General features: G+C 43.0%; 1 pseudogene; it reads left to right on the top strand.

The window, feature by feature from the left end:
• The first annotated feature begins 10,454 nt into the window (after positions 1-10,454).
• LOC109453213 (calreticulin-like) lies at positions 10,455-21,795 on the top strand (annotated as a pseudogene).
• The last annotated feature ends 2,349 nt before the right edge of the window (positions 21,796-24,144 follow it).

The raw sequence follows: 24,144 nt of genomic DNA, 5'->3' as shown, positions 1-24,144 counted from the left end.
GTCCCTAGTGTATTGTAGGTGTGCAGTAAGTGCTGGTTTCTTTCATCCTAAAAAAAGGGAACTCTGGAGGGAAAATGTGAGCACTAATTGTGATAGTGAAATTTTTTGTTTTGTAAAATATCAGAGCTCAGAGGACCTTGGAGGCCACCTTGCCCAGCCCCCTCCCTGGAATGCCTCCGGAACATCAGAGAATTGTGACAGTTTACTTACCTAAGGACAGATTTTCAATGGTACTGTTTCAGACTGCCAAATACTGTGTGTGTGTGTGTGTGTGTGTGTGTGTGTGTGTGTGTTTGTGTGTGTGTGTGTGTGTGTGTAAAATCTGATTAATTCTTTGAGAGTGCGGTGGATAGGGCACTTGTCCAGGAGTCAGGATTTTTTGGATTTGAGTCTGTATTCTGCCTTGAAAGCCTTGATAAGCCCTCTCCCTTTTTTAAGACTCAATTTCCCAGTCTGTGATATAAATAACACTGTGTTGAGAATAAGGCACAGAGATGGTACAGAGGAAGGAAGGAATAAGCCCAGGTGAGGGGACTAGACTGGAAGGCTTCAGGGAGAAGGTGAAACCCAAGCAGCAGTTTGAAGGTTGAATAAGAGTTTATCAGATGGGCAGGGATGGAGAGAAGGGCGTTCCAATCAAGAAGAACAGCATGTACAAAGGTTCCAAGTTATGTTGTTACAGCCAGTAGTGGCATCTTTGGGGAACTGGAAAGTGTGAAGGGGAGGGTAGTTAAGGTGAGACTGGGGAGCAGGCAAGCACTAGATCCAGGGGGCTAAGGAGCCTGGCCTTTTGCTGAGCAGTGGGGAGCTAGTGAAGGTGGTAAGCAGGGGAGAAACAAGATCTGGCCTGGGCATTAGGAAGACCACTTGGCAAAAATGTGGAGGAGGAACTGTGAAGCTGACCAAAGCTGAGATTGGAGACAGACATCTGGGATGCTATGCTAATCTTCCTGGTGAAGAGTGGAGAGGCCTGGGTGAGGTGGGCAGGGTGGAGGTGAGGGTGGGGAAGGGTTTGTGTGTTGGGGGGCATATAAAAGAGGGGCAGACAGGCGAGATGTGTAGGAGTTGGCTGAAGAGTGGGAAGCAGGAAGCCTTCAGGTTCACTGACTGGCTGTGGGGGAATCTTTTGATAAGGCACATGCCTCTTTCAAGGGTAGGTTGGAGGTCCCCATTTCCTGATTGACCTCAGCCATCCTTTGCAGTGAGCCCTGTGAGGCTCAGCTTCTGACTGCTAGCTCCTAGGCCCATCACCCTGCCTACGGTGGCTTTACTCACACAGTTCCTCCTCTTGGAAGGCAGAGAACATGCACAGACCTGCAGTCACTGCCCCAGGGCCTGAACTTCTCTTGCCCAATATGGCAGGAGTGAAATGCCTAAGGGTGTTAGTGACAAATATTTCTGAAATACTCCTTGGAATCAAGGAAAGAGGGACTTTAATTCTCAAGACCCAAGACAGCTGATGAGGCTAAAATCATGAACAAAATCCAGCCCCTTATGTGCCAAAAAGGATGCGCTGTATGACATCCCCGCCTCCAGGAAGCCTTGCCCAGGCCTCTCCTTAATCCCACAGCCTCTGTGCTTCCTTTGTACCATCCCTCCTTGCACCATGGTTGTCTATTTGCCTGTTTCTCCTCTGTATTTCCATCATCAAAGTCAGTGCCTGACTTAGAGAAGCGCCTGGTAAAGGATTACTGAATGATTAAACTGAACTTTGACACACACAAAATTCATACCCCATGAAGAGAATTAATGTTCCAAGAAATGTTCCTGCAGTAGGACTTAGACACATGTAATTGTTGAAGTCAAATGCCTATCTTAAAGAAAACCACCCAATTTTTATGCTGAAAGCAGAGAGGTCAGAGATGAGCTGAGGGGCTGATGCTGCTCACTGACTGCAGAGGGTTGGCTAGTGGCACCACCAGAGTTCTGAGGCTTTTCGTCAGCTTACGAGATCTAGAAATCCAGTACTGTGGGGTACTCAGAGCTAGGAAGATGTAGGTACTGAATTGTTCTACCAAACTCATGAAGGCTGGTCTATAAACCAGATGTCCATGAATTCATGAGCATCTCAGACTTCACATGTCTAAAACAAACTCTTGTGTTTACAAAACAAACTCCATACTTATTCTCCCTCTGATCTTCTCCATCTTAGTAAGCAGCCCAAACATCCATCTGGTTGTTTAGGTCAAAAGTCTGAAAGTCATCTTTGATTCCTTTATTTTCTCCCGCTTTATCAAATCCATCAGCAAGTTCAATTAACTCTAACTTCAAAATATATTCTGAACATGATAGTTTTACTTCCTGTACTGTTCCCTACCCTAGTCCAAGCCACCATCATCTTGTTTCTGGCCTATTGCAGTACCTTGAATGGCTTCTCAGCTTCTGTTTTTGCTTTCCCCTAGTCTCTTCTCATACAAATTTCAGAATGATCCTCTTGAAATATAAATCAGATTATATCATTCTGGGAGTTAAAAACCTCCACTGCCCTCCCATTAGATTTAAAATAGCATCCAGCCTTCTGACCATGACCTACAAGAACGTCTGTGATCTGATTCTTGCCTACTCTCCAACCGTTATCTCCTGCTTCATTATATTCCAGCCACATTGGCTTTCTATTTCTCAGACACTCCAAGCTCCGTCCCATCTCAAGGTCTTTTTCCTTGATGTGACTTCTGCCTGGAATATTCTTCTCTTAGGTCTTCACATAGTTTACTCCATCTCATTCAGGTTTCTATTTAAATGTCTCCTTGGAGGGATTTTTCTTGTTTGCCCTATCAAAAATTATTTCTCCATGTATAATTATACTCTATCCCTTTATACAAATTAATTTTTTAAAAAATCAACCTTTTGAGATATCACCTGTATATAATAAAATGTATCCATTTTTAGTGTGTCATGCATTGAATGTTGAAAAATGCATAACCTTTGTGATCACCATCACAATGAATATTGAGAATATTTCCATGACCCCTAAAAGTTCCCTTGTGAACCTTTGCATTCTTAATTTTTTAGAATACTTTTCATTATATGGTAAGTTTCTTGTTTGTATGTTCATTCTCCCCTTCTCTCTCCCTTTCTCTCTCTCTCCCTTTCTCTCTCTCTCCCTTTCTCTCTCCTCAACCTTTATCTTCCTGAGAACACAGTGCTTCCCTATTGTGTTCATTGCTGTATGTGCAGCCCCTAGAACAGTGCCTAGATCTGGCATGTAGTAGGTGTTTGAAAAATATTTTTTGGGGGGAATGAGTGAATGAATTGCCCCAGGAAATGACCCTTTCTAGAGAGCAGAATGCTTATCCTAGCCAAGACCAACCCTTCCTAGATGACAGGGACCCAGAAAACCAAACACAATGAGTCAGAGTGTAAGCTTTGTTAAATGCCTGTTGTGTACCAGTAGATTTGTTTGCTTTATACATATTTTTATTGACTCTCTCAACAGTTTTACCAGGAATATGTTATTATCTCTCTTTCACAGATGAGGAAACTGAGGTTCAGAGAAGTGAAGTGACTTTCCCAAGGTTACACAGCTAGTGTCAAAAGTGGTTTGGAGGCCAAGTAAGGCAAAGTCTAGAAAGCAGTCACTGCAGTTTATATAATAGTTAGGAAACCATTGATGACTCAGTGTAGTGGAAGGCTGACTACAGCAGGTTGAAGGGTGGATGAAGACTAAGGAAATGAATAGAACAAGTGTGGGTTTCATTTTGGAGAACTCTAGCTGAAAGACGAAGTAGAGTAGAGCTCAAGGAAGTAATTTGGAATGCAAAGTAAAGGTGGAAGGTTTGAATGACACAGGTGAGGATTTTGCAGAAAGGCAAATGGGCAAGAGATTTGAGAGGAGTGAGTAAGGTGAGGGATCCATGTCTCTTCCAACTTGACAATGCTGGCACTTGGTACAGTGACTGACATATAGAAAATGCTCAATTAAAAGTTTGTGGAAAGAAGGAAGGAAGGAGGGAAGATGGAAGGACTACGAGAGGTAGACAGGAAGGAGCCAGTTGACTAAAAAGAAATGGAGGGGATCAAAGAACATGTGTACTTCGAGTAGCAGAGTGTGAGAATTGGAGGCTAGGAGGCCACAGTCATGAGGTGGGGAGTTTGAGTTTGAGATTTCAGAGGTGATGCAGTTTCTGGTGATTGTAAGGCCCAGGATGTGAATGTAAGAGTAGGTGGCTAAACTGGAGTGGAGGTAAAAGTCAGTGGAGATAGGGGTGTGCTATTAATAATTGGAAACATTTGAAGACAAACCTAGATGTCTAACAGGAAGGTCCCAATTTAGTAAAGTATGATATATCCACAGAATGTTTGGGAAGTTTTTGATGTCATAGGGAAATGTTTATGTTCTACGCTTAGATGTAAAAGGTACCAAATTATATATAAGGTAAATATTGTCACTATGTAAATATATTTGTGCACAGAAAAAAGGAATAGAAGAAAATATACCAGAATGTAAATGATAAATAATGGAATTTCAGATGCCCTTAATTTTTTCTTTATTTTTTAACTTTATTTTCTACAATGAACTTACGTTGCTCTTTTAATATGTACAATACTATTAAAAATTAAGAGAACTGTCTTTCCGTTTCTTCTTGGAACTGAATTTCCTTCTTTCGAACTCTAGTTTTTGTAGCTAAACTGTATCTGATACCTTAAATAACCTTTATTAAGCACAGTGTTGCTCACTCGGCATGATGCTTTACACACTCCAATCCTCACCTCAACTCTGCAAAGTAATTATTTTTTCCAGTCTACAGACAGTATAACTGAAGTTCAGAGAAGTTGAATAATTTGTCTCAGGTCACACAGCGATTCAATGGCAAAGCTAGGATTTGAACCTAGGACTGTATGACAGCAAACTGATTTTTCTTGCGTTACTCTTGCTCCCCACCCCACTGCCTCCCATGAGTCCAGTAAGTTGAAAACCTTCTAGCTCACATTTTAAGTAGTGCTTAGCAACCTCAAGGAAGGTAAATCTTAGATTCTTTAAATGTTAGTACTGAAAAGGCCCTGAGATCTCATCTAGCCCCAAATGGTCCCCTTCTCCCCATTTACAGGTGAGAAAACTGAGGTCCGGGGAGATGATATGACGTGGCAGAGTCGTTTAGTGTGTTCTGGCAGAGCATGACTCAGGCTCCTTTCTTTCTGCTGTTTTCCCAACCTAGTCTAGGTCACAGAACAGCTCAGCAAACAGAGTGTGTGCCAGGCCTTTAGAATTCAACCCTCTCATTGTACAGATGGGGAAACTGAGACCCAGAGAGGAGAGGTGGTTTTTCCAAAGTCACACAGTGAGTCAGTGGCAGAGATGTTTGTTGAACCAAGGTCTCTTACCTCAATAAAGGAAGCAATGACCACTGCTGCAAGCTGCTAAGTGTCAGGTGGCCAGCATGTGACAGTACCAGTGGCCTCAGGGACAACATGAGCTTTTGGATTCCGAGGCCTTAGATGGGTTACTAATTCTCATTGAAAATGGTAGACAAAAGGTTGGCATTTTGAAGAGAGAAGCTATAGTTTATCCACAACCTACATTAAACTACACAGGAATGTTGGTTGATTGAATTGGAGAATCACTGAATTAGTGATACAAGTGTGAGGGGAGGGCTAATGGTGATGGCAGTAGCCGTGGTAAAAGTACAAAATCAGGCAGAAAGAAACTGGAATGCAGATGAGGGGCTGAACGATTCAGAAATCACAAGGGTGTGTGTGTGTGTGTGTGTGTGTGTGTGTGTGTGTGTGTGTGTGAATGTTAATTCTGTCAGCTCTCAGACTTGACCGTGAAAACTTGGCCACGGAGACATTCTGAGACAAAGGGCTTCTGTACCCAGTTGGCTCAGACCCACTGAGGACAGCCCAGCAGGACTGAGGAACAGCCCGCTGTTCAGGCCTCCGACTGATAAGCAATTGGGACCGTCTGTGGATCGTGGATACTTGGAGATGCCGAGCCTGGGGAAGAATCACCCTGGATGGAGGCCCAAACCGAAGAGGGCTGATCCAGCTGGCCTTTCCAGGTCTCAAGTACAAACTGATGGCAAGGATCTCTCCGAAGGCTGCAGGGATGTGGAGGCAAGAGCAGGGGCCATCGTTAACATATAGGAAAAAAAAGAGAAAAGCTAGAGGGAAATGTATCAAAATGTTGACAGTGATCATCTCTGGGAGATAGATTTATAGGTGTTTTTACTGCTTATTTGCTTCCTCTGGGCCTTCTATGTTTTCCATAATAAGTTTTACTTTGAAACATCAAGAAATATAAAATAAGAAAAGCAGACACTTTATTTGCCTATCTCTCATTAGACTGTGAGATCCTTGCTGGCTTGAGAGCTCGAGGAATTATGTCTTGTTAGTACCCTGGCATCAAGCAGTCACACTGGCCCAGAACAGGTGCTCTGTAAATATTGAAGTGAATGACTTGTATTCTCTTCTAATTCTAGCATATAGACTCTTATTCATGCCCACTTTTTAAACAAACGTGGCTATCGGCTTTGTAGGGTATAGTTGATTAAATATGACAACCTATGAATGAATGGAGGAGCCACTAGAGGTACCCATTCAATGACAATAAAAATAATTATTTGTATTATCTTAAGTAATTTGGTCCTCATGCCAGTCTATCATTCAACAACATTTATTGAGTACCAATTATGTGTACAATGTTTCTTTCTTTAAAGAGTTTAAATATAATCCTTATTTATAGATGAGAGCACAGATTCAGAAAAGTGATTGGCTCAAGTCATATGCAGAAATAGGTGGGAAGGATCAGAATCTTATCCAGTGCTGTTCACCACCCCACAAGGCTTTTTACTAGATGGTAAATATTTGAGTGACTATGGTCCATGTGGCAAACATCAGACAGACTGGCAGGCAGAAAAAAAAAAGATAAGCTGGCAGGCAGATAAGTAGAGAGATAGGTCCACTGGTCCCCTGAGAGCTAGATGGATTGCTAGAGGCAAACACATTGACCGCAGGGAGCAGAACAGGGACAGTAGAGACAGAAAATTTTCAAAGCAAACCTACACCTCTGCTGTATATCAGAGTCTAATGCAGAGCTTGACTCTTCAAGAAATTTAGTTTTTGTTTAGGATTCTCTATATAAGACGTCAGTCTCTTCTATGATACCTACAAAAATATTCCACTGAAAATGGTAGACAAAATGTTGGCACCTGGAGCAATAAGATGTAGTTTATCCAGTAAATTCTCCTTTGCAACCTACAGTCTGATGATGTTGAATAAATGCAGGAAATGTGAATTTTCATTTAACTATGCAAACATTTTCTAAAGGACCTACTCTGCTCTGTCCCAGGCTCAGGATTAGGTGCTGGGGAAGGGACAACTTGTACCTTCAAAGGTAGACATATTGACCTCTCATTACTTTTCATATTATATATCTTTGTGTACATATACACATATATACAGATTCAGTTTCAAGTAGTATTAAATGAGCACTAATAACACGCCTGACACTGTATTGTATGCTAATTCATTCAATTCTCCCAGAAACATTATAAGTTAGGTAACCCCCTTTCAATAGATGAGGAAACTGAGTCTCAGAGAGGTTCAAGATACTGCTGAAGCTAGTGGCAGAGGTGAGCCCCAGTCTTTTGATTTGAGCTACATTACAAGCCAGAGATGCTGGGAGGTGCAATGTAGAGATAAGTTCATTTGACAGAAGAATCATGGTCATGTGGGTTCCGTGGTTCTATATCTCTAGAGACTTGGGTTAATCATGTGCATTTATCAGCTAGATGTGCTAGCTCCCAAACACCTGTTACTTTTTGTTGGATGGATCTCTTGGGACATACAATATTTGACCAATTTGAAGGAAAGATTTAGTAGAGGGGAAAAAATTATAGCAGCCAACCTTGGTTAACTGCTCTCTTGCTCTCAATAGGATCTCTCCTTGACCTGGGCCCTGTGTACTCTCCTCTCTTCTCACCTGAAACGTAAGTACTGCTTGCATGTCCCTCAAAATACCATGCTCCTTCATGCCCCAGGCTTTTGCAGGTGTAAGTCATTCTGTTTGGAACACCTACTCATCACTTTTCTGCCTTCTCTATTCTTACTTCTTGGGGCATGCCTTCTATGAAGTCTACCCTGACTCTGGGGGGCGGTCAGTGCTTTTCTGAGTTTCACTGCCCTTTGCTTCCTTCCATCACTTCCCTTGCCACACCGTATTATAATTATTTACCTGTCTGTCTCTTCCACGAGACTGAGCTCCCTGCACCTGGTAGGTCCCTGAAGAGACCCTGTCAGATTCATGTCTCTGCCCCTGGTATCTGCCACAAAGTGAATGCACAAGAAATATTTGTTGAATGAAGGAATAATGAGCCCAGAGTCGGTGTGCAGAAGAACTGGGTTCTAATCTCACCTCTGCAACTGACAACTATGGCTCCAGCAGCAAGTCACTTCCTTCCCTGGGCTTCAGTTTCCCTGTGTGTAATACGAGGAGGTCAGATTAAATGATCACTAAGGGTCATTCTGGCTTGAGCCTTTTCTGATGTTAAGATGTTACGATGTTAAGAGAAAAAGTATGAAACATTAAAGTGGGACTTTATTAACCATGTGACATTATTCTCCTGACAAGAAAGTCTCCTTATTTTGGGACATCTTAAGTAGTGTCAGGTTTGATTTATATCAATACTGTTCACCCAGAAAATAATTAGCTATACGAGTTCTAAGTCCTGTTCTAATCTCTCCTGCTGTACAGTTCAAGGTCAAATCTGTACAACCATTTCTACATGCTTATTAGGCTCAATTAACCTTTGTCAAAGGATTAATAAATGAATCAATCCATTTGTAAGGCTGAGAATCTTATGGTGTAGGCAAAATGCATGAGCATGCATCCGCTCAGTCATTCAACAAATATATTGGTTATTTATTTTGTGTTAGATACCAGAACACAGGGGTAGGTAAAACAGTTCTAGAACTTAGCAGTTTTGTGGAGAAGACAGACATTACTCAAATTATACACAAATAACTTTATCAATTACAAACTGTAAAGTACCGTGACTTATATTTCCTACATACCCTTTAGGTTATAAAGGGCTTTTCACTCACATGACCTTAGGGGAAGCCGTATAGTATAGGAATTAAAAGAACAGATTTTGGTGTTGTATAGGTCTGGGTACAAGGCCTGGTTTACTTAGATACAAACTGGGCCCTTGGACAAGTTTCTGAGCTTCACTTTCCTCATCTTTTGAAAGGGGGAAAAAATAGGACATATGTCACAGAGCTACTATGAGAATACAATGAGATAATGCATGGGCAACACTCAATGCTTGACATATGGTTGCTAAACAGTAGCTTTTGTTATGATTATGTAATTTTTTGTTCTTCATAGCATCTTTTCCTGTAGGAGAGCTTCCTGAGGGAGTTCTTTTCCAGAGGAAATGCAGTGTTTGAAATTAGATAGATTTGGGTTCACATCTCAGGCCACCACTTATTGGATGCAAAATGAAACTAATAATACTTACCTCGTAGCATTGTCCCTGGGAGTAAATGAGGTGAAATTTTTAGGGAGCCACATGAGAGCTTAACACATAATAACTACTCTTTTGACTTTGGCACCAATCCTTATCCTTCATCGGGTCAACTATGGTCAGGGAAGCGGTATACATTTCATTCAAACTCAGAAATTTTAGGCAAAGAGAACCTCCTGGGGCCCTCCTTCAGGAGTGGTGAGTGCTGTGTTCACTGAAACTTCCTGGCCTGTCTAACACTGAGATCTTGGGAGAGACAAGGGAAGACCATGGAAAGCAAACCCACCCCTGGGCCTCCTGAAGGGTGGTAGTTGATTCATCAGACTTAAGTAACAGGAGATGACAGAGCCAGCTCAGATGAGGGGTTTTCATGGGCAGAGTTAAGGCAATAGCCCTAGATATTGTGTAGTGGGATTTGAGAAATAGCTACTCAGCTCCAGGGAGGAGATGAAATAAAGGCTACCGCCAAGGACTCTTCCATCTCAAGCTGCCAAATTGCCCTGTGACTCTGGGACCATGGTGGGCCCAGGAAGTTGGAGTCAGCAACTCTGAGGCACAAAACCAGAAAGGCATTGAATGCTTAGATGGAGTGCCAGGTCCCAAAAAGAATGCCTCTTTGTCTACATGCCATCTACGCCAAAGCAAAACAAATTTATCAGCATCTCCTTGAAACTGCAAGGGAGAGTCTAAAAAGTTTGAGCAATAATAAAAGGGTAAATGGAGATTGATTGTTCAATGTCATCATTACTAATTCAAGAAGTACAAAATGGTATTGCTAGTCTCTCTACTTGGTGAGCTGATTTTATTATTTTATTTTACTAAACATAAATATGTACAAGGGCTTAGTCCCCTTAACCATATTTTTTCCAACTACTTTTATGAGAATGCCTCATGACTTTCAATCATACATCCCCATGGCAGTTTGCAGAACTTAATTCTCGTAGAGGAGGGCGGGATGGAACATTAACGTGTAAGTGACTCAACTAACACATGGAGTGCACAAGTGGTGGGATTCAGGTATCAGGGAGGGAGGAAGACTTCAGGAATATTGGAGTTAACACCTGGTATTCCCTTACTGTTCCATTCAGTCTTGGTCAGTCTTAGCTGCATCTTTTTGTCTCTAAGAAAACACAAATAACTTCTACATGTTGATTTTTTTCTTCTTTACCTCATAGATGGATGGAAAAAATGATGGGTGGAATCTAAACATAGGCCAGATTATGCTAAATTTCAGCTCACTGCAGGAAAGTTTTATAGAGACAAAGAAAAGGATAAAGGTAAGTTAATGGAATTCAGGAATGTATTAATTGACTAGAAAATTTTTGGCCTTTATACAGTTGTTTTAATCCATGATTACCAATTCACTTTTCTTTCTTAGAATTAAAAACAAAAGTAGTGAATGGAGAATGGACTCCACAAAAATAATAATGTCCATTTATTGATACAGGTATTTAAAGCTAAACCCTTAGAAGCATTATCCCCATTCACGTGCCTAACAACTTCATGAGATGGTTACTGTTCTGTTCTCAGTTTTGCAGAGTTGCCTCAGAGACTCGGGGTAATTTGCCCAAGGGTGTATACACAGCTGGCAAAGGCAGAGCTGAGACCTGATTCCCGGTCTGACTCCAGGACGATGTTCATTACCTCTGGACTATATTGCTTTCCCCAACCCTAGGATTTTTTATGTAACACTGTAATTGAAAATGGAAAAAGCACTGTATAACCTCCAAATGTTGCTTTCCCCTAGAGCAACTTGGTACAATGGAGAGTGGAAGAGACAGACCTAGGGCTAACTCCTAGGACTTGCTAGTTGCAGCATTTGGGCAAGTCTTTTCACTTCTCTGAGCCTTGATACTAAATGGAGATAATTATCATTACCTGCCATGCTCCTTAGACAGGGCTGCTATAAGAGCCAAATGACACTATGATGGAAGGGGAAGCTCTGAGGGCTAGATCTGCAGGCAAGAGGCTTTTTGTCTGAGAAAGCTTTTGTCCTATAAATAGATTTCATTGATCGTCCCCTAGAGTGATTTCCCATCTTCTCTCTTCTGCCTACTGTTATGAATCTCATTTTCATATTTATTAAAGTGGAGAATTACGAACTGGCCTGAGCATTTCAAATCTCATTTAAATCCACGCTGGAAAATTGTTTCCAGAGGAGAGAGAATTGGAGACTGCGTAACCCATGGGACGCCCGCTTCTTAGTGGCTCTGAAGGCAGTCTGCATAGCCACCCATCTCCTCTCAGCTTGAGTTCTTGGTTGTTGCTTCTCACATCTCCTCCCACTCAGATTCATTAGGTTCCCCCTGGTTGTCTAGGAGGGCTCTTGGGAACACGTGGGGCTCAGAGAGAGAGGGGACTACATTAGGCTACATAGCAAGGTTTGGTAGAGCAGAGATTCAAAGCTTGGTCTTCTGCCTACTCATTCAGCGCTCTTTCCTTTGTGCCTACTCCCTCCTCCACAGAAGTATTTTCTGGCTACTCTAGCCTCATTAGAGGTCTTTGGGGAAGTAAGCATGCACTTTAAAATACAGACAGCTCCGAACACAATATCAGACGTGAAAGTGCTTAGCCAGAGTCTGGTGTGCAATAAATGCTTTGAATCAGGAATTGTAATCCTTCTGTGCAATTTAACACGTATTTATTGAGCATTTCTTCTATGCCTGGCCTTGCCTTTAATGCTGTGAATATAAAGATGCCCCTGCTCTTCAGGAGCTTAAAACTCACTCAAAGAGACAGAAATAAACCTCGTTGCAACTCAGGGAAGTACAGAGAGCTGTGGGACCATGAAGGAAGGACCCTCACTGAGCACGCATAATGATAGGCCCTTGCATTTTATGATAGTTTACAAAGTGCTTCTCACATGCTTACCCATTTGACTTTCACAGGAAACTGTGAAGTAGGAATAATTATCCACATTTTGCTCATGAGGAAAGTGAGGCTCAGAGAGTTAAAGTGACAGTCAGTCAGAGTCATAACCAGTTAGCATGGAATTATGGAAAGACCCCTGACCTCAAAGTCAGGAGACTTGGCTGATGTGTCTGTCATTCATGATTGCATGATTTTCAATAAGCAACTTTCCCTCTCTGAGGCTTGGTTTCTTCATCGATAAAGTAATGTAGTTAGACTAGAAAGGTCCTGAGATCTCTTACAGCTCTGGTATTCTCTGGAGGAGGAAGTCAAGTCTTATCAGGGGGGCTCTGGGATTCGATAGACTGGTTGTATGACCCTGGACAAGTGAGATAGCCTCAATGACTTCATGATAAAGTGGAGATGTTAGCAGAGCCCACCTCATGGGGTTAGTATGAGGATTAAGTACAGCAATACATACATATGAATGACACATAATGCTTATCAAGAGGAAGTGTCCAATTAATTTGAGCAATGGTTATTATTTGTCCCAAGAGGTAGCACTGGGCCTCTTTCTACCACATCAATTGAACGTGGCAGAGCCTGATTCTGGCCACCCAGGGGGCCTCAGAAGAAACAGATCTTTGTTTTGTAAAGCTGCAAAACCTTATTTAAGTATGTCTTGAAAATTAGAGGCAGTGTGGTATAATGGAAAGAAAGGATCAGACAAGCATGGCTTCAAATCCCGGTTTAGTATCTTACTAGCCACCTCCCCTCCCTATGACTCACACTGCTAATGAGTAAAGTAGAGATAATACCGATTTTGCAGGGTTTCTGTGAGTCTTGAATAAGATAATGTGTGTAAACTATTCAGCACAGCACCTGGCGCACGGTAAGTGTGTAAGAAAGTACCAGAGATTGGAGAGACTAAGTGCTGGGTCTCTCTGTCTGCTCTGGGTATATACTCATAAGCCTAAAGAGTCTGTGCTCTCTGTTCCCAGGTCTCCAGACCAGCGAAGATGCTAAATTGTATGCCCTCTCACCCAGGTTGAAGCCATTCAGTAATGAGAATGAGACCTTGGTGGTTCAGTTTTCAGTAAAACACAAGCAAAACGTTGACTGTGGTGGTAAGTATGTGAAATTCTTCCCTGACACCCTGAACCAGGAGGATATATGTTCAGAATCCGAGTACTACATCATGTTTAGTAAACGCTCTGATAACAGTTGCTATCAGACCCATGAGGTCTTAGTGAGAGCCACCACAGGTGTCAAAAAGGCTCAGGTTGACCTGGAACAGGAAATTTCTAACGGGATAGCTCCATGCTCCTATGTTGTAGGACTCTTCAAAGACCTGAGAAAAAGCAACTCTAAACCTAAATGTTACTATAAATAGACCAAAGAGGTGGAGAATCCCGTGGTACTAATAAGGCTACAGTACTGAGAGACGTTCTCCAGTTTTCAGAAAAGGAGAAAGCTGTGTAGATATTTTCAAATGTACCTATGACAACAAGTCTTTGTGCTTTGAAGGAAGTTCCCACCCTCAGTGAGAGAGAGGAATAGCAATTCAGGGATCACCTTGCTCCAGCTTCTGGAATGCGTCCACAGTGTTGCATCTGTAACCTTAATATGTCACTAGGCTTCCTTGGGGCAGTCCAACTCTTACTTAACTCCAGTTTTAATGTGGTTGCTATTAAAAAACTGACAAACAACAACTAAGCCAACTCCCAAAGCACTGATGAAGAATGTGGATTTTACTAAATGTTTTTGTATAGAGCCAGAGGAAAGGGTTACACTACATGTCACTGCAAAATATCCTTAAAATTCTCTCTAAACATTTCTTTCTTTTCCTAGGGAGCTTCAGAACTCTCTTCAAGCCCATGCCAAAATCCTTCTCTTTAGCCTCCTTGCCCTTTGCCCGCCTGCATCTCTTCTCCCCCAACTTTCTTTCTTTCTTTCTTTCTTTCTTTCTTTCTTTCTTTCTTTCTTTCTTTCTTTCTTTCTTTCTTTCTTTCTTATCTTTCAATCTTTTTCATATGTAGAGCAACATAGCACTCTGGGTGTCTAAAATGTGTGTCTCTGCCCTCTCTATTTTCTTCAGAACCCATCCATCTAACAATGAGTTTATACAGAGATACATGGTAGTTGTAGTGGAGAAATTGGAAGTAATTTTTAAATGTGATTTTTCTTTTCTTTTCATGTGACTATTATTTATTCAATGCTCAAACAACCCAACAGGTTTGGGCTGTTATCTTCACTTTGCAGATGGGAAAATAGAGGTAAGAGAGTTGCCCAAGGTGAATAAGAGGGAAGCCAGAATTTAAACCCAGTCTGTCTGGCTTTAAGGCTTGTGCCTTTTCTATTCTACCCTTTTGCCTTCTGTTTGGTGGGGACACAGGCATATGAATAATTTTTTTTAAAGGCAGAAGGAAAGGCATACTTTTCAAAAGGTGTTGGTGAGATGCTATGAAATCACAAAAGATGGCATGACTCATCTCAGCTGGAGGCTTTTGGGAGAAGATATTAATTGTTCTTTGAAGAATGAGTTAGATTGTAATAAGCACAGAAGGAGATTGAGGAAATGTTATGAAGGCAGAGAAAACAGTGTGCAAAACTCAGAGGCATGAAATTCAAAGACAAGCAGAAAAACAGTGAGACCAGCATGGCTAGAGTGGGGTGTGTGTGTGTGTGTGTGTGTGTGTGTGTGTGTGTGTGTGTAGGATAATCAGAGAGCAATAATATGGGAGATGAGGTTGAAAAACTAGGTTAAAACCTATTCTTGGACCTCTGTCAGGTTAAGTTCTCTAGGCTCAGAGCCACAGATGGAAAGTTCCCTCTAAAAGTTTTCACAAAGCAGAAAGAGCCTCAGGCTGTTTTTAGGAAAGCTTGAGTTTAAATCCCAGCCATGCTACTTATGAGCTGTTTGATCTTGGGCAAGTTGCTTAACTTTACTGAACCATCATTTTCCCAGTTAAAAGTAGAGATAGTAATACTTACTTGTGATAGTTCAAAGACAAAGTACCTGGCACAGGAGGGGCTTCCATTTGGGTTTGGTCAATGGGAGCGCTGGCAGGAGATCAGAGAGGGGAGAGTTATGTCCCTCAACTGAAAGTTACAGCTTCTGTCCTGGCTGCCCTCTCCACAGGACTCCTTCCTCTGGGCTCTGGTAACTACTCCTTCTTGCCCCTTCAGGCTTAAGGGTAGGAATAGCTCCACAATTGCTAGCCCAGAGCACAGGGCTATTCCTCATGTTTTCTCAATGTCCTGCCCCCATCTTTGTAAATAGTCTCTTTATTAAATTCCCCTCAAACAGTCTTAAATTTGAGTGTGCTATTTCCTATTGGAACCCCAATTAATACACAGGCTATGTCTGTCTTGGTCTCAGCCCAGGCAAACTGCGTAAAAGTGGTGTAAAAATCATGCACGGGGGTTTAATTTCCAGGCCCTGACATCTGTGGCTTTGGCAACAACAAAGTACAGGTCATCCTTCATTACCAAGGAAAATATCATGAGAACAACAAGACCATCAAGTGCAGGGTGAGTGTGTAGGCTGGCCTCCGCCTAGGGGGAAAGGATAACCCTTTTAATTTAATATGTTCTCTCGTTTAATCCTCATGAACTTCCTATAAATTACATACTATCATCTCCGTTTTACAGATTATAAAATAGACCTAGAAAAATGCTGTAAATTACAGTAGATCACATAGGAACAGTTGATCCCAAAATCTAGGAAGACATATAAGGCCTTCACTTGGAACAATGCTTGGCATAGCTCAGTTCCCACTGCTAGATATTGGAAGGAATGGTGCAGATGGGGAATGCTGGGCTTAAAAATTGGGCTTGGATTTATCTTAGTAATGTCAGGATAGAGAGACTTAGGTTGCCTGGAGGATAACAGCTGGATTTCATCAGCAACTCAATAGGCATTTACCAAATGCCAACTCTGTGCTGGGCCTTGGGCTGGGAATAGAGTGAGCCAGAGATGGCCCCTGACTTCACAGAACTCACAGTCCAGTGAAGGAAAGAGTCAAGCAAAGGAGAGTGACCACCTACGATCAGAGTCTGTGCAAGCACAGAGGAGACCCTGCCACACAATCTGGAGACAGGAAATGCTTCCTAGAGGATGTTTCCCTATGCTGAGGTTTGAAAGATGAACATGAACTGGTCTTGTGAAGCAGTGTGACAATTTTAGGTAGGATTGAATACCTGGAAGAGGTAATCATGTGAGAAAAGTCAAGAAGACTTGAGAAAGAGTGGCACTGCAAGTAGTTTGGTACAGCTAGAGTGCAGGGGAGAGGCAGGAACTAAGTCTAGAGAAGCCCAGAGGGCCTGGGTCATTGGAGATGTTGTGCTCAAGCTCAAGGCCTTCCCCTAGGAGGACTGTTCAGGGGTTGTACCTTCTTGCTCTTCTCTTTCCATAGAGGCTCCCTGAGGTCCCCCTCTAGGCTAGGCCTTATGCTGGAAGCCACAGACACAACAGATGAAGCAGACATGGCCATGGAGAAGCTCACAGTCTAGTGGGACAGACAGAAAAACAGACAAGATCAGAGAATGACCGGAGCTATGATATAGAGAATGATGGGAGATAGGGGAGACCAAACTGGTCTGTTCTTATGAGAATGAGACCCACAGTCTCTATTGGGTTAACCAGAGAAATGGGATGAGGGATGTGGTGAAGTGTGAATATGTGGGGGTGGCATTCAGGAACTCAGAGTCTGTTTGAGGTGGTGCATTTAATGCTTGAGATCTAAAGATGTCCAATGTGGAACTAAAATATTCCTCATTCCCTTTCTAGATCAATAAAGACACCCATACCCGCTGATCATTTGCCCCAAAGCTACATATACCGATAATAAGTCAATAACAAGCAAGTAGCCACTGGGGATCGGGAAGGTAGCTGGGACGTCCTGCCTCCCAGGAAGATCAAGAACCCCTGTGCCCGAAAACCAAGGACACGGGATGAATGTCTGCAAATAGAAGATCCTGAAGATAGTAAACCTGAGGTCAGAGGGTGTTTGGCCGGGACACAGTTGGGGGTTCAGGTGTGGGGATGGGAGAAGGAGGCTGGGAACAATGGAGCAGATATTAGGGGCATCAATCCCTCAGGGAGGCGTCCAGCTAAATACTGGTACCCAAAGAGGCATGGAAAGAAGGGGGAAGCAACTCACATTTGTTGAGTATCTACTGATCCTTCTGGCAGCTTCCATGAGCAGTGTGTGATGATCTCTATTTTATGGATAAGGAAACATGCTTAGAAAATGAAGTGACTTGTTCAAGCACATATACATTAGGATCTGGATCTCTTTTTGACAACAAAACTGTTGACAGGAGATTGTGTGAAATATATTCATTGATTCATTAACATTTACTGGAAAGCTGTACTGGATATAGCTATAAATAGGACATTGCAGTGATTGAGAATCCTCCTGGGATTCAGAATCTAGTGGGCGATGCAGATAAGTACACAGATGAATGTCACACTGTGTAATTAGTACTGAGTCAGAGATGTGAAATCCTTTGGGAGCCCAAAAGAGGCTCCTAATCCGGCTTGCGTTGGGGTGCAGGTGGTGGTCTGGAAAGGAGGCAATCCTTGAGTGATTGGGTTAAACTTGGGGTTGGAAACATAGACTGGGGTCAGACAGATATGGGTTTGAATCTGAGCTCCACCATTTACAAACTGTGAGATCTCAACCTAGTAACAGTTAGACCTAGGGCAAGAAACATAATTGCTGGGAAAGTCAATTTCACAAACAGGGATTATTATAATACCTATGTGCAAAGGTTGTTATGAAAATTAAATGAGCTATTTATACATAATATAGTGCCTGGTATATAATAAGTCCTTAATATACAGCATTTAAATGTTAATAATGTACTGAATTTCAAACAGTGAATTCATTAGAGCAAGGGAAGTTGGAAATGGGTTGGAGTGAAGACATTCCAGCCCCAGGGAACAGCAGTAGCAAAGGCTCAACAGTTAGGTGGAAAGTAACATGGTTGTGTGAAGACCTGAAAGCAGCAGTGTAGTATTTTGGGAGCGTAAAGTTCAAGGTGGAGAGCAGTGGGAGATCAGGGTAGAACCAGGTCATGAAGGACCTCACCTGCTACGTGGCAACTGTACGGTCAGAGTGGAGTCAGCCTCGGCTGAGGAGATGCTTGTGGGTCAGAAAGGGACCCAGCAGCTGGAACACAGTCCATAAGGAGAGGCCTGCAGGCAGGCAGGCAGGCAGTCGCCCGGCCATGTGTGGAAGATTCAACAAAGAGCTCCAATCCCAGGGGGAGGAAGGTGTGGTCAGGGAATTCGGGCAGACAACCAGGTGAAGTGCCTGGGCCTTTAGCACCAAGGGAAAATTAAGGGCTAAATTTTTTCCAGGCCCAGCAGGCAACTCAGGGCACAAGATTAACCTCCTGGTGAGGACCCTGCACCTGATGTGGCTCAGGTTTGGCTCAAGGCCTAGGAAAAAGGCTGCAGGACTCTGCTCCCTGCTGAGTGAACCTGGAGAAGATGGAAACTAGTTAGGTAGGCGGGGTTCTATTAAGACAATAGCCTCCAGGTAGGCTGCTGACTGTCTCAGGAATCACAAACAGCTGAGAAACAGCCCAGGAAACTGAACTTTCCCAGTCGTAGGTGCTGAATGACTGTGATTCTAGTGGGCTGGGCATCCGAGCCCTCCATCAGTCTGAGCAAATGGTCAGCACCTGGATGAACTGCCAGGCAGACAGAGCAAAACTTTGGAGGCTCCATAACAGAGGAAAAATGAAAGTTGGGGTAGGCTGTTTGTGACTGTCTTGGGAAATAGAAAGGACCTGGGGTACAAGGGAGGACGGGTCCAGGTCTGGGAGCATGCTGGGGTACAAGGCAGGTAAGCAAGAGAGGAAGAGGGACCCAGGCAGGAAGACCTATTCTGACAATAGGCGCACATAACTGGGGGAGGAGGAGGAGGCAATTCAGAAACAAGGGAAAGTTCCTTTTTATTTGAGCTTAAAGTACTCAAGGTCAGTGTGATAATGAACTTGAGGATAGGTTGGAGTCGTTGAAAGGCTTTTTCCCTCCTGTATTGGGTTTGTTTGCAGAGTTCTGAACTGGGTTTTCATAGGGTGAGGACAGGAGGGTGGCAGGGGTAGGGGACCAGGTCCAGCCTGACTGTACTCTAGATCCCATCTGTCTCATAGAGAAACATTTTGTTTCAGGACTGGGAGGACTTTGAATACATGCCAGGCCCAGATGCCAAGAAGCCAGATGACCGAAATGAGGTGATAGATGGGGTGTGGGAAGGGCCCTTGATACCAAACCTGACGTATAAAGTGAGGGGACTCTCTCCTTCCAATAGATGTGAGAAATAAGACAGAACAGATGTAAGTTTTAACTTGCAAAACAGAAACTCTGAGATCCTGTGGTCACCTCCCCGCCCCTGCCCCCGCCCCCGCCCCCGCCCCCAGTACGACTATATAGCCTAATCTAGGCCCTGTTTTCAGGGTTGTGCCTGCCTGGGAGAGGGGGTGGACTGGGAAAGGTCAACCCTGGGAAGCAGAGGTGCAGGCAACCTTAGGCGAAGGGGTTGTCTAGGGTGGTGGAAAACAGCCAAAAATACATGGTCAAAACAGGAAATGGTCTGGGGCCAGAAACTGGAAGTCTCAGAAATTGTCCAGAAAGGGAAAGCACAGCACATGAATGAGCCAAAAGTGTTGGAGCTGGGGAAGGACTAACTACTTTTTAAGGCCTAACTCCTGACCTCACGTCAGAAGCAGAGGGAACTAAAGGAATCAGCTGTCAAATGGTCCAGAGATAAAACTGAATGAAGCAAGCGTGATTATATTTGGGCAGTTTCCTCTGCTACACACCAGGAAGAGAATGGCTCCAAGTGCCAGAGTCCTTCGATGGTGTTCCCTGTGAAGCTACATTTTCTTAACTTCATGAACAAACTTACGCAAAGAGATGGGACCAGGCTCAGAATTGGTCTCTGCCACCTTGTTTGGCTCCCTCTGGATAAAAAGGGGAACTTGGAAAAGTCTTGTGCATTAACTCAAAGAAAGAGGAAAAAGTTCCAGAACTCCTGCTCTGAGTCCTTGCGCCTAAGTAAATACACAACTGTCTTTATAAATTGATTGGTCTTTCTGATTGCATGAGAAGAATGGAAAAACACTAATGCTGTGTTCACTCTTTGGTTCTTTGCTTAGGGACAATGGAAACCTCGGATCATTGACAATCCCAATTACCAGGGGGAGTGGATTCATCCAGGAATAGACAACCCTAAATATAAGCCGGACCCCACCATTTGTCGCTATTATAACATCAGTGTTCTCGGCTCTCTGGGCTCGGAGCCACTGAGCAACAGTCCCAGTAAAGTTTCCACAAAGTGGAAAGACCTCCAGGCTGGAAATCACAAACCTTGAATGAGTCTTGATCGTTCTAAGCCTCAAACTGCTTATCTTTAAGATGGGGCTAATTATATTCATCCTAATAATTATAATAGCTAACATTTATTGAATCACTATCATGTACTAAGTACGATATTAGAGACTTTGCAAGTGCCATTTAATTCTCACTGTGAAATCTCCTACTTCTAAACGTGAAAACTGAGGTTTAGAAAAGTTAAGTAATTTGCCTGAAGACATATCTGCTAAGCAGGAAGCCTGGGATCTGAGTGTAGGCCTTTCTGAGGCTAGATTCAGGGGCCTGATACTTCACATTGCTGTGCTGATCCTACGTGATTCTTGGGGGTGGTTCTGGGGATAGAAGTGAACTAGAGATGTCATAAAACTTTGAAATATAAAAATCCCTAGATAGAGGTTGAGGATGATTATCCCAGGAATGAGGACAAGCCCTGACCTGGCCTCCCTGTCTTTGCCAGTCATCTTCCCTGGCTCTGATTAGACAGGAAAGAGGAGGGCTCAGATACCCAGGCCTTCATCTATCTCTCTCTTCCCTGAGACCTGTTATTTTGAAGATGGGGAGGATTCTTCCCCAAATCAGGAGAAAAGAGAGCACCTCAAGCACCTGCCCCAGAATGAGGCCCCTTAGAAACTGCAACCTACGCAGTCTTGGAATTCCCTTGCTGAGGAAGGGAACTCACTTTTGTTAAACACTGGCCTGGGATCAGTGCTTTACTTATATGTCATCCTTTAATTCTCACAATTCTGTAAAGTAAGTGTCATTATCCCTTATTTGTACCCCATTTTACACTTGAGAGAATTGAAACTCAGAAATGTCAAGTGACGTTCCCAAGAATACACAACTAGTGCATGGTAGAAACAGGATTCAAACAAAGGTCTGTCAGCCTCTAAAGTCCTTGCTTTATTGACTACACCCACTATATGACAGAGCCTCTAGAAAGCACAGCCTTTTGTCTTTGGGTATATCCTAGAAGGTCCCATGGCCAGAGAAATCCCCTATTTGAAGCTCTCTTGGTTTATTCATTTTCCATTTTATTTATTTCTACTTTGTTGCTTTCCTGGCTCAGTGAGACCATCATACTGTGGAAGTGCAAGGAGATGGTAAATTACAACATGCACAATAGGGAATCAGGAGGGAAGGAAGAAAGTAGGGAGGGAGGAAGAGAGGGAGGGAGGGAAGGAGGGAGGGAGGAAGGGAGACATTATATCCTACTTTCTTATCTGAAGAATGTCGATGCAGTTTGCACAAGTATCCATTGTTATCTTTTTTGTTGTTGTTGTCCCTTCTTAATAAATAATAGGAACGTTCTACATCTTGTAAAAATATGTGGTCATATTAATATACCTAATCTGACTGTTTCCTTAAGATGCATTGGTTTTTTTTCCACTGAAAACATTAAATAACACATTTTAAACTGTATCTTTGTCCATCTACAAAATATATATATATATACATATATATATATATATATATATATACATATATATATATATATGTATATATATATATATTTTAGATTTTATTGGGGAAGGGAATAGGACTTTATTGGGGAACAGTGTGTATGTACTTCCAGGACTTTTTTCCAAGTCAAGTTGTCCTTTCAATCTTAGTTGTGGAGGGCGCAGCTCAGCTCCAGGTCCAGTTGCCGTGGCTAATTGCAGGGGGCGCAGCCCATCATCCCTTGCAGGAGTTGAACCCACAACCTTGTGGTTGAGAGGACGCGCTCCAACCAACTGAGCCATCCAGGAGCTCAGCAGCAGCTCAGCTCAAGGTGCCGTGTGCAATCTTAGTTGCAGGGGGCGGAGCCCACCATCCCTTGCGGGAGTCGAGGGATTGAACTGGCAACCTTGTGGTTGAGAGCCCACTGGCCCATGTGGGAATCGAACAGGCAGTCTTTGGAGTTGGGAGCATGGAGCTCCAACCATCTGAGCCACTGGGCCGGCCCCCAATCTACAAAATTTTAAAATTATTTGACACTAATTGCTCTGAGTTCTATCAACCTCTCTAAGCAGGCATACCTTTCTATTTGAGAATTTAAATCATGCGGAAGGAATGCTTCTCAAACTTTATCACAAATCTGAATCACAAGGGATCTTATTAAAATGCAGATTCTGATCCAGCAGGTCTGGGATGAAGCCTGAGCAACTACATTACTAAAACTCCAGCATTATCTCTTAACCTTTTGTTTTTTTCTGGTGACGCAGTTCTGCACAATGCTGACATCCCCTTTACAGGCTTCCTTTTCTTTTATGTTCTAACTGGGTCTGGCTTTCATAGGTCCTATCTGCCCCACCCACTCAGCCCACCCAGCACACCCAGTTTACCACAAGGTCCCTGCGCCATGTTGGAAAATCCTAGTAACTGAGGGCCACATGGAGATGGGCAGAATTCCCTTAGCTGTCCTGCCCCAATCCAGGTTTCCAGCCTTCAAATACTCTGTAAGACCAGTTGACCATGTGGTCTGTTCTAGCCTAGTAAGCTTGTTAACTTTCCTGTCTAGTCCCTCCCCTCTCCTGCTCTCTGTTCCAAAACTTCATACACAACCCCTTAGATTTTTTTTCTTTTTTTTTGCATAGGCAAAAGTGATTGCATTCTTTCATCAGGACAGAGACTGGGAGGAGGGGGCAGCAAACAAAGAAAATTATTTTTCTTACCTTTGGGATTCCTGATGATCCTTGAAGGAATAATGACACAAAATGCAGTGAGTGTAGCCTAGCCATAATGCAAAGCATGTTGACATCCCTGAAGTCATATGATCTGCATCACAGCCCTGTGAGGCTTTGAGGGTGGGACTTACCACCTCAATGTTATGAACAAGGAAGCTGAAGGCTCAAAAAGGTGACTTGATTTGTCAAGAGGCCACAGCTAATAAGTGCCCAAACCTATACGCTTTCCATTTTATGATCCAAGTGGGACAGCACAGGAAAACAGGAAACTTTCAGTGAATGATCTTTATAGGCTTTACAGTCTAACAAAGCTCTTTTTTGCATGTTCTTTTCTTTTGAGAACTGTATGTTTTCTTCCATTTTCCAGCTGGAAGCACGGAGGCACAGAGGATGTGAGTAGACTAAGGTCACTCCCCTGGTAAGTTTTAGGAAGCAGGACTGGCCCTTGTGTCCTGATTTTTAGTTGGAGGTAAAGCTATGAGTTTAGTGTAAGGAGGATGGGGGTTAAGGGGCACCAAAGAAAACAGGGGAGCTTAGGAATGTTTCTCGCTGGAGTAGGGAAAATGGAAGAGCCAACAAATGAGCAGTTCTTTAACCAAGACTGCTGACAGCTCAAAAGAGAAAAAAAAAAGTCCCAAAGGTAAAAAATATATATATCTTAGAGTTGCACAAAGAATTCTTAAAATTGATTTTAAAAATGGCTCAAAATAATCTCTATTCAAAGTGGCTATTTTGTCATTTATTTTTCTGTTGGAGGCAGGGTTGGTGGGAT

Source organism: Rhinolophus sinicus, chromosome 14 (assembly GCF_057876585.1).
Source record: "Rhinolophus sinicus isolate RSI-liver-muscle chromosome 14, RSI-T2T, whole genome shotgun sequence".
In the NCBI taxonomy this organism is placed as follows: Eukaryota; Metazoa; Chordata; class Mammalia; order Chiroptera; family Rhinolophidae; genus Rhinolophus; species Rhinolophus sinicus.
This window is presented reverse-complemented; position numbering and strand designations above follow the sequence as displayed.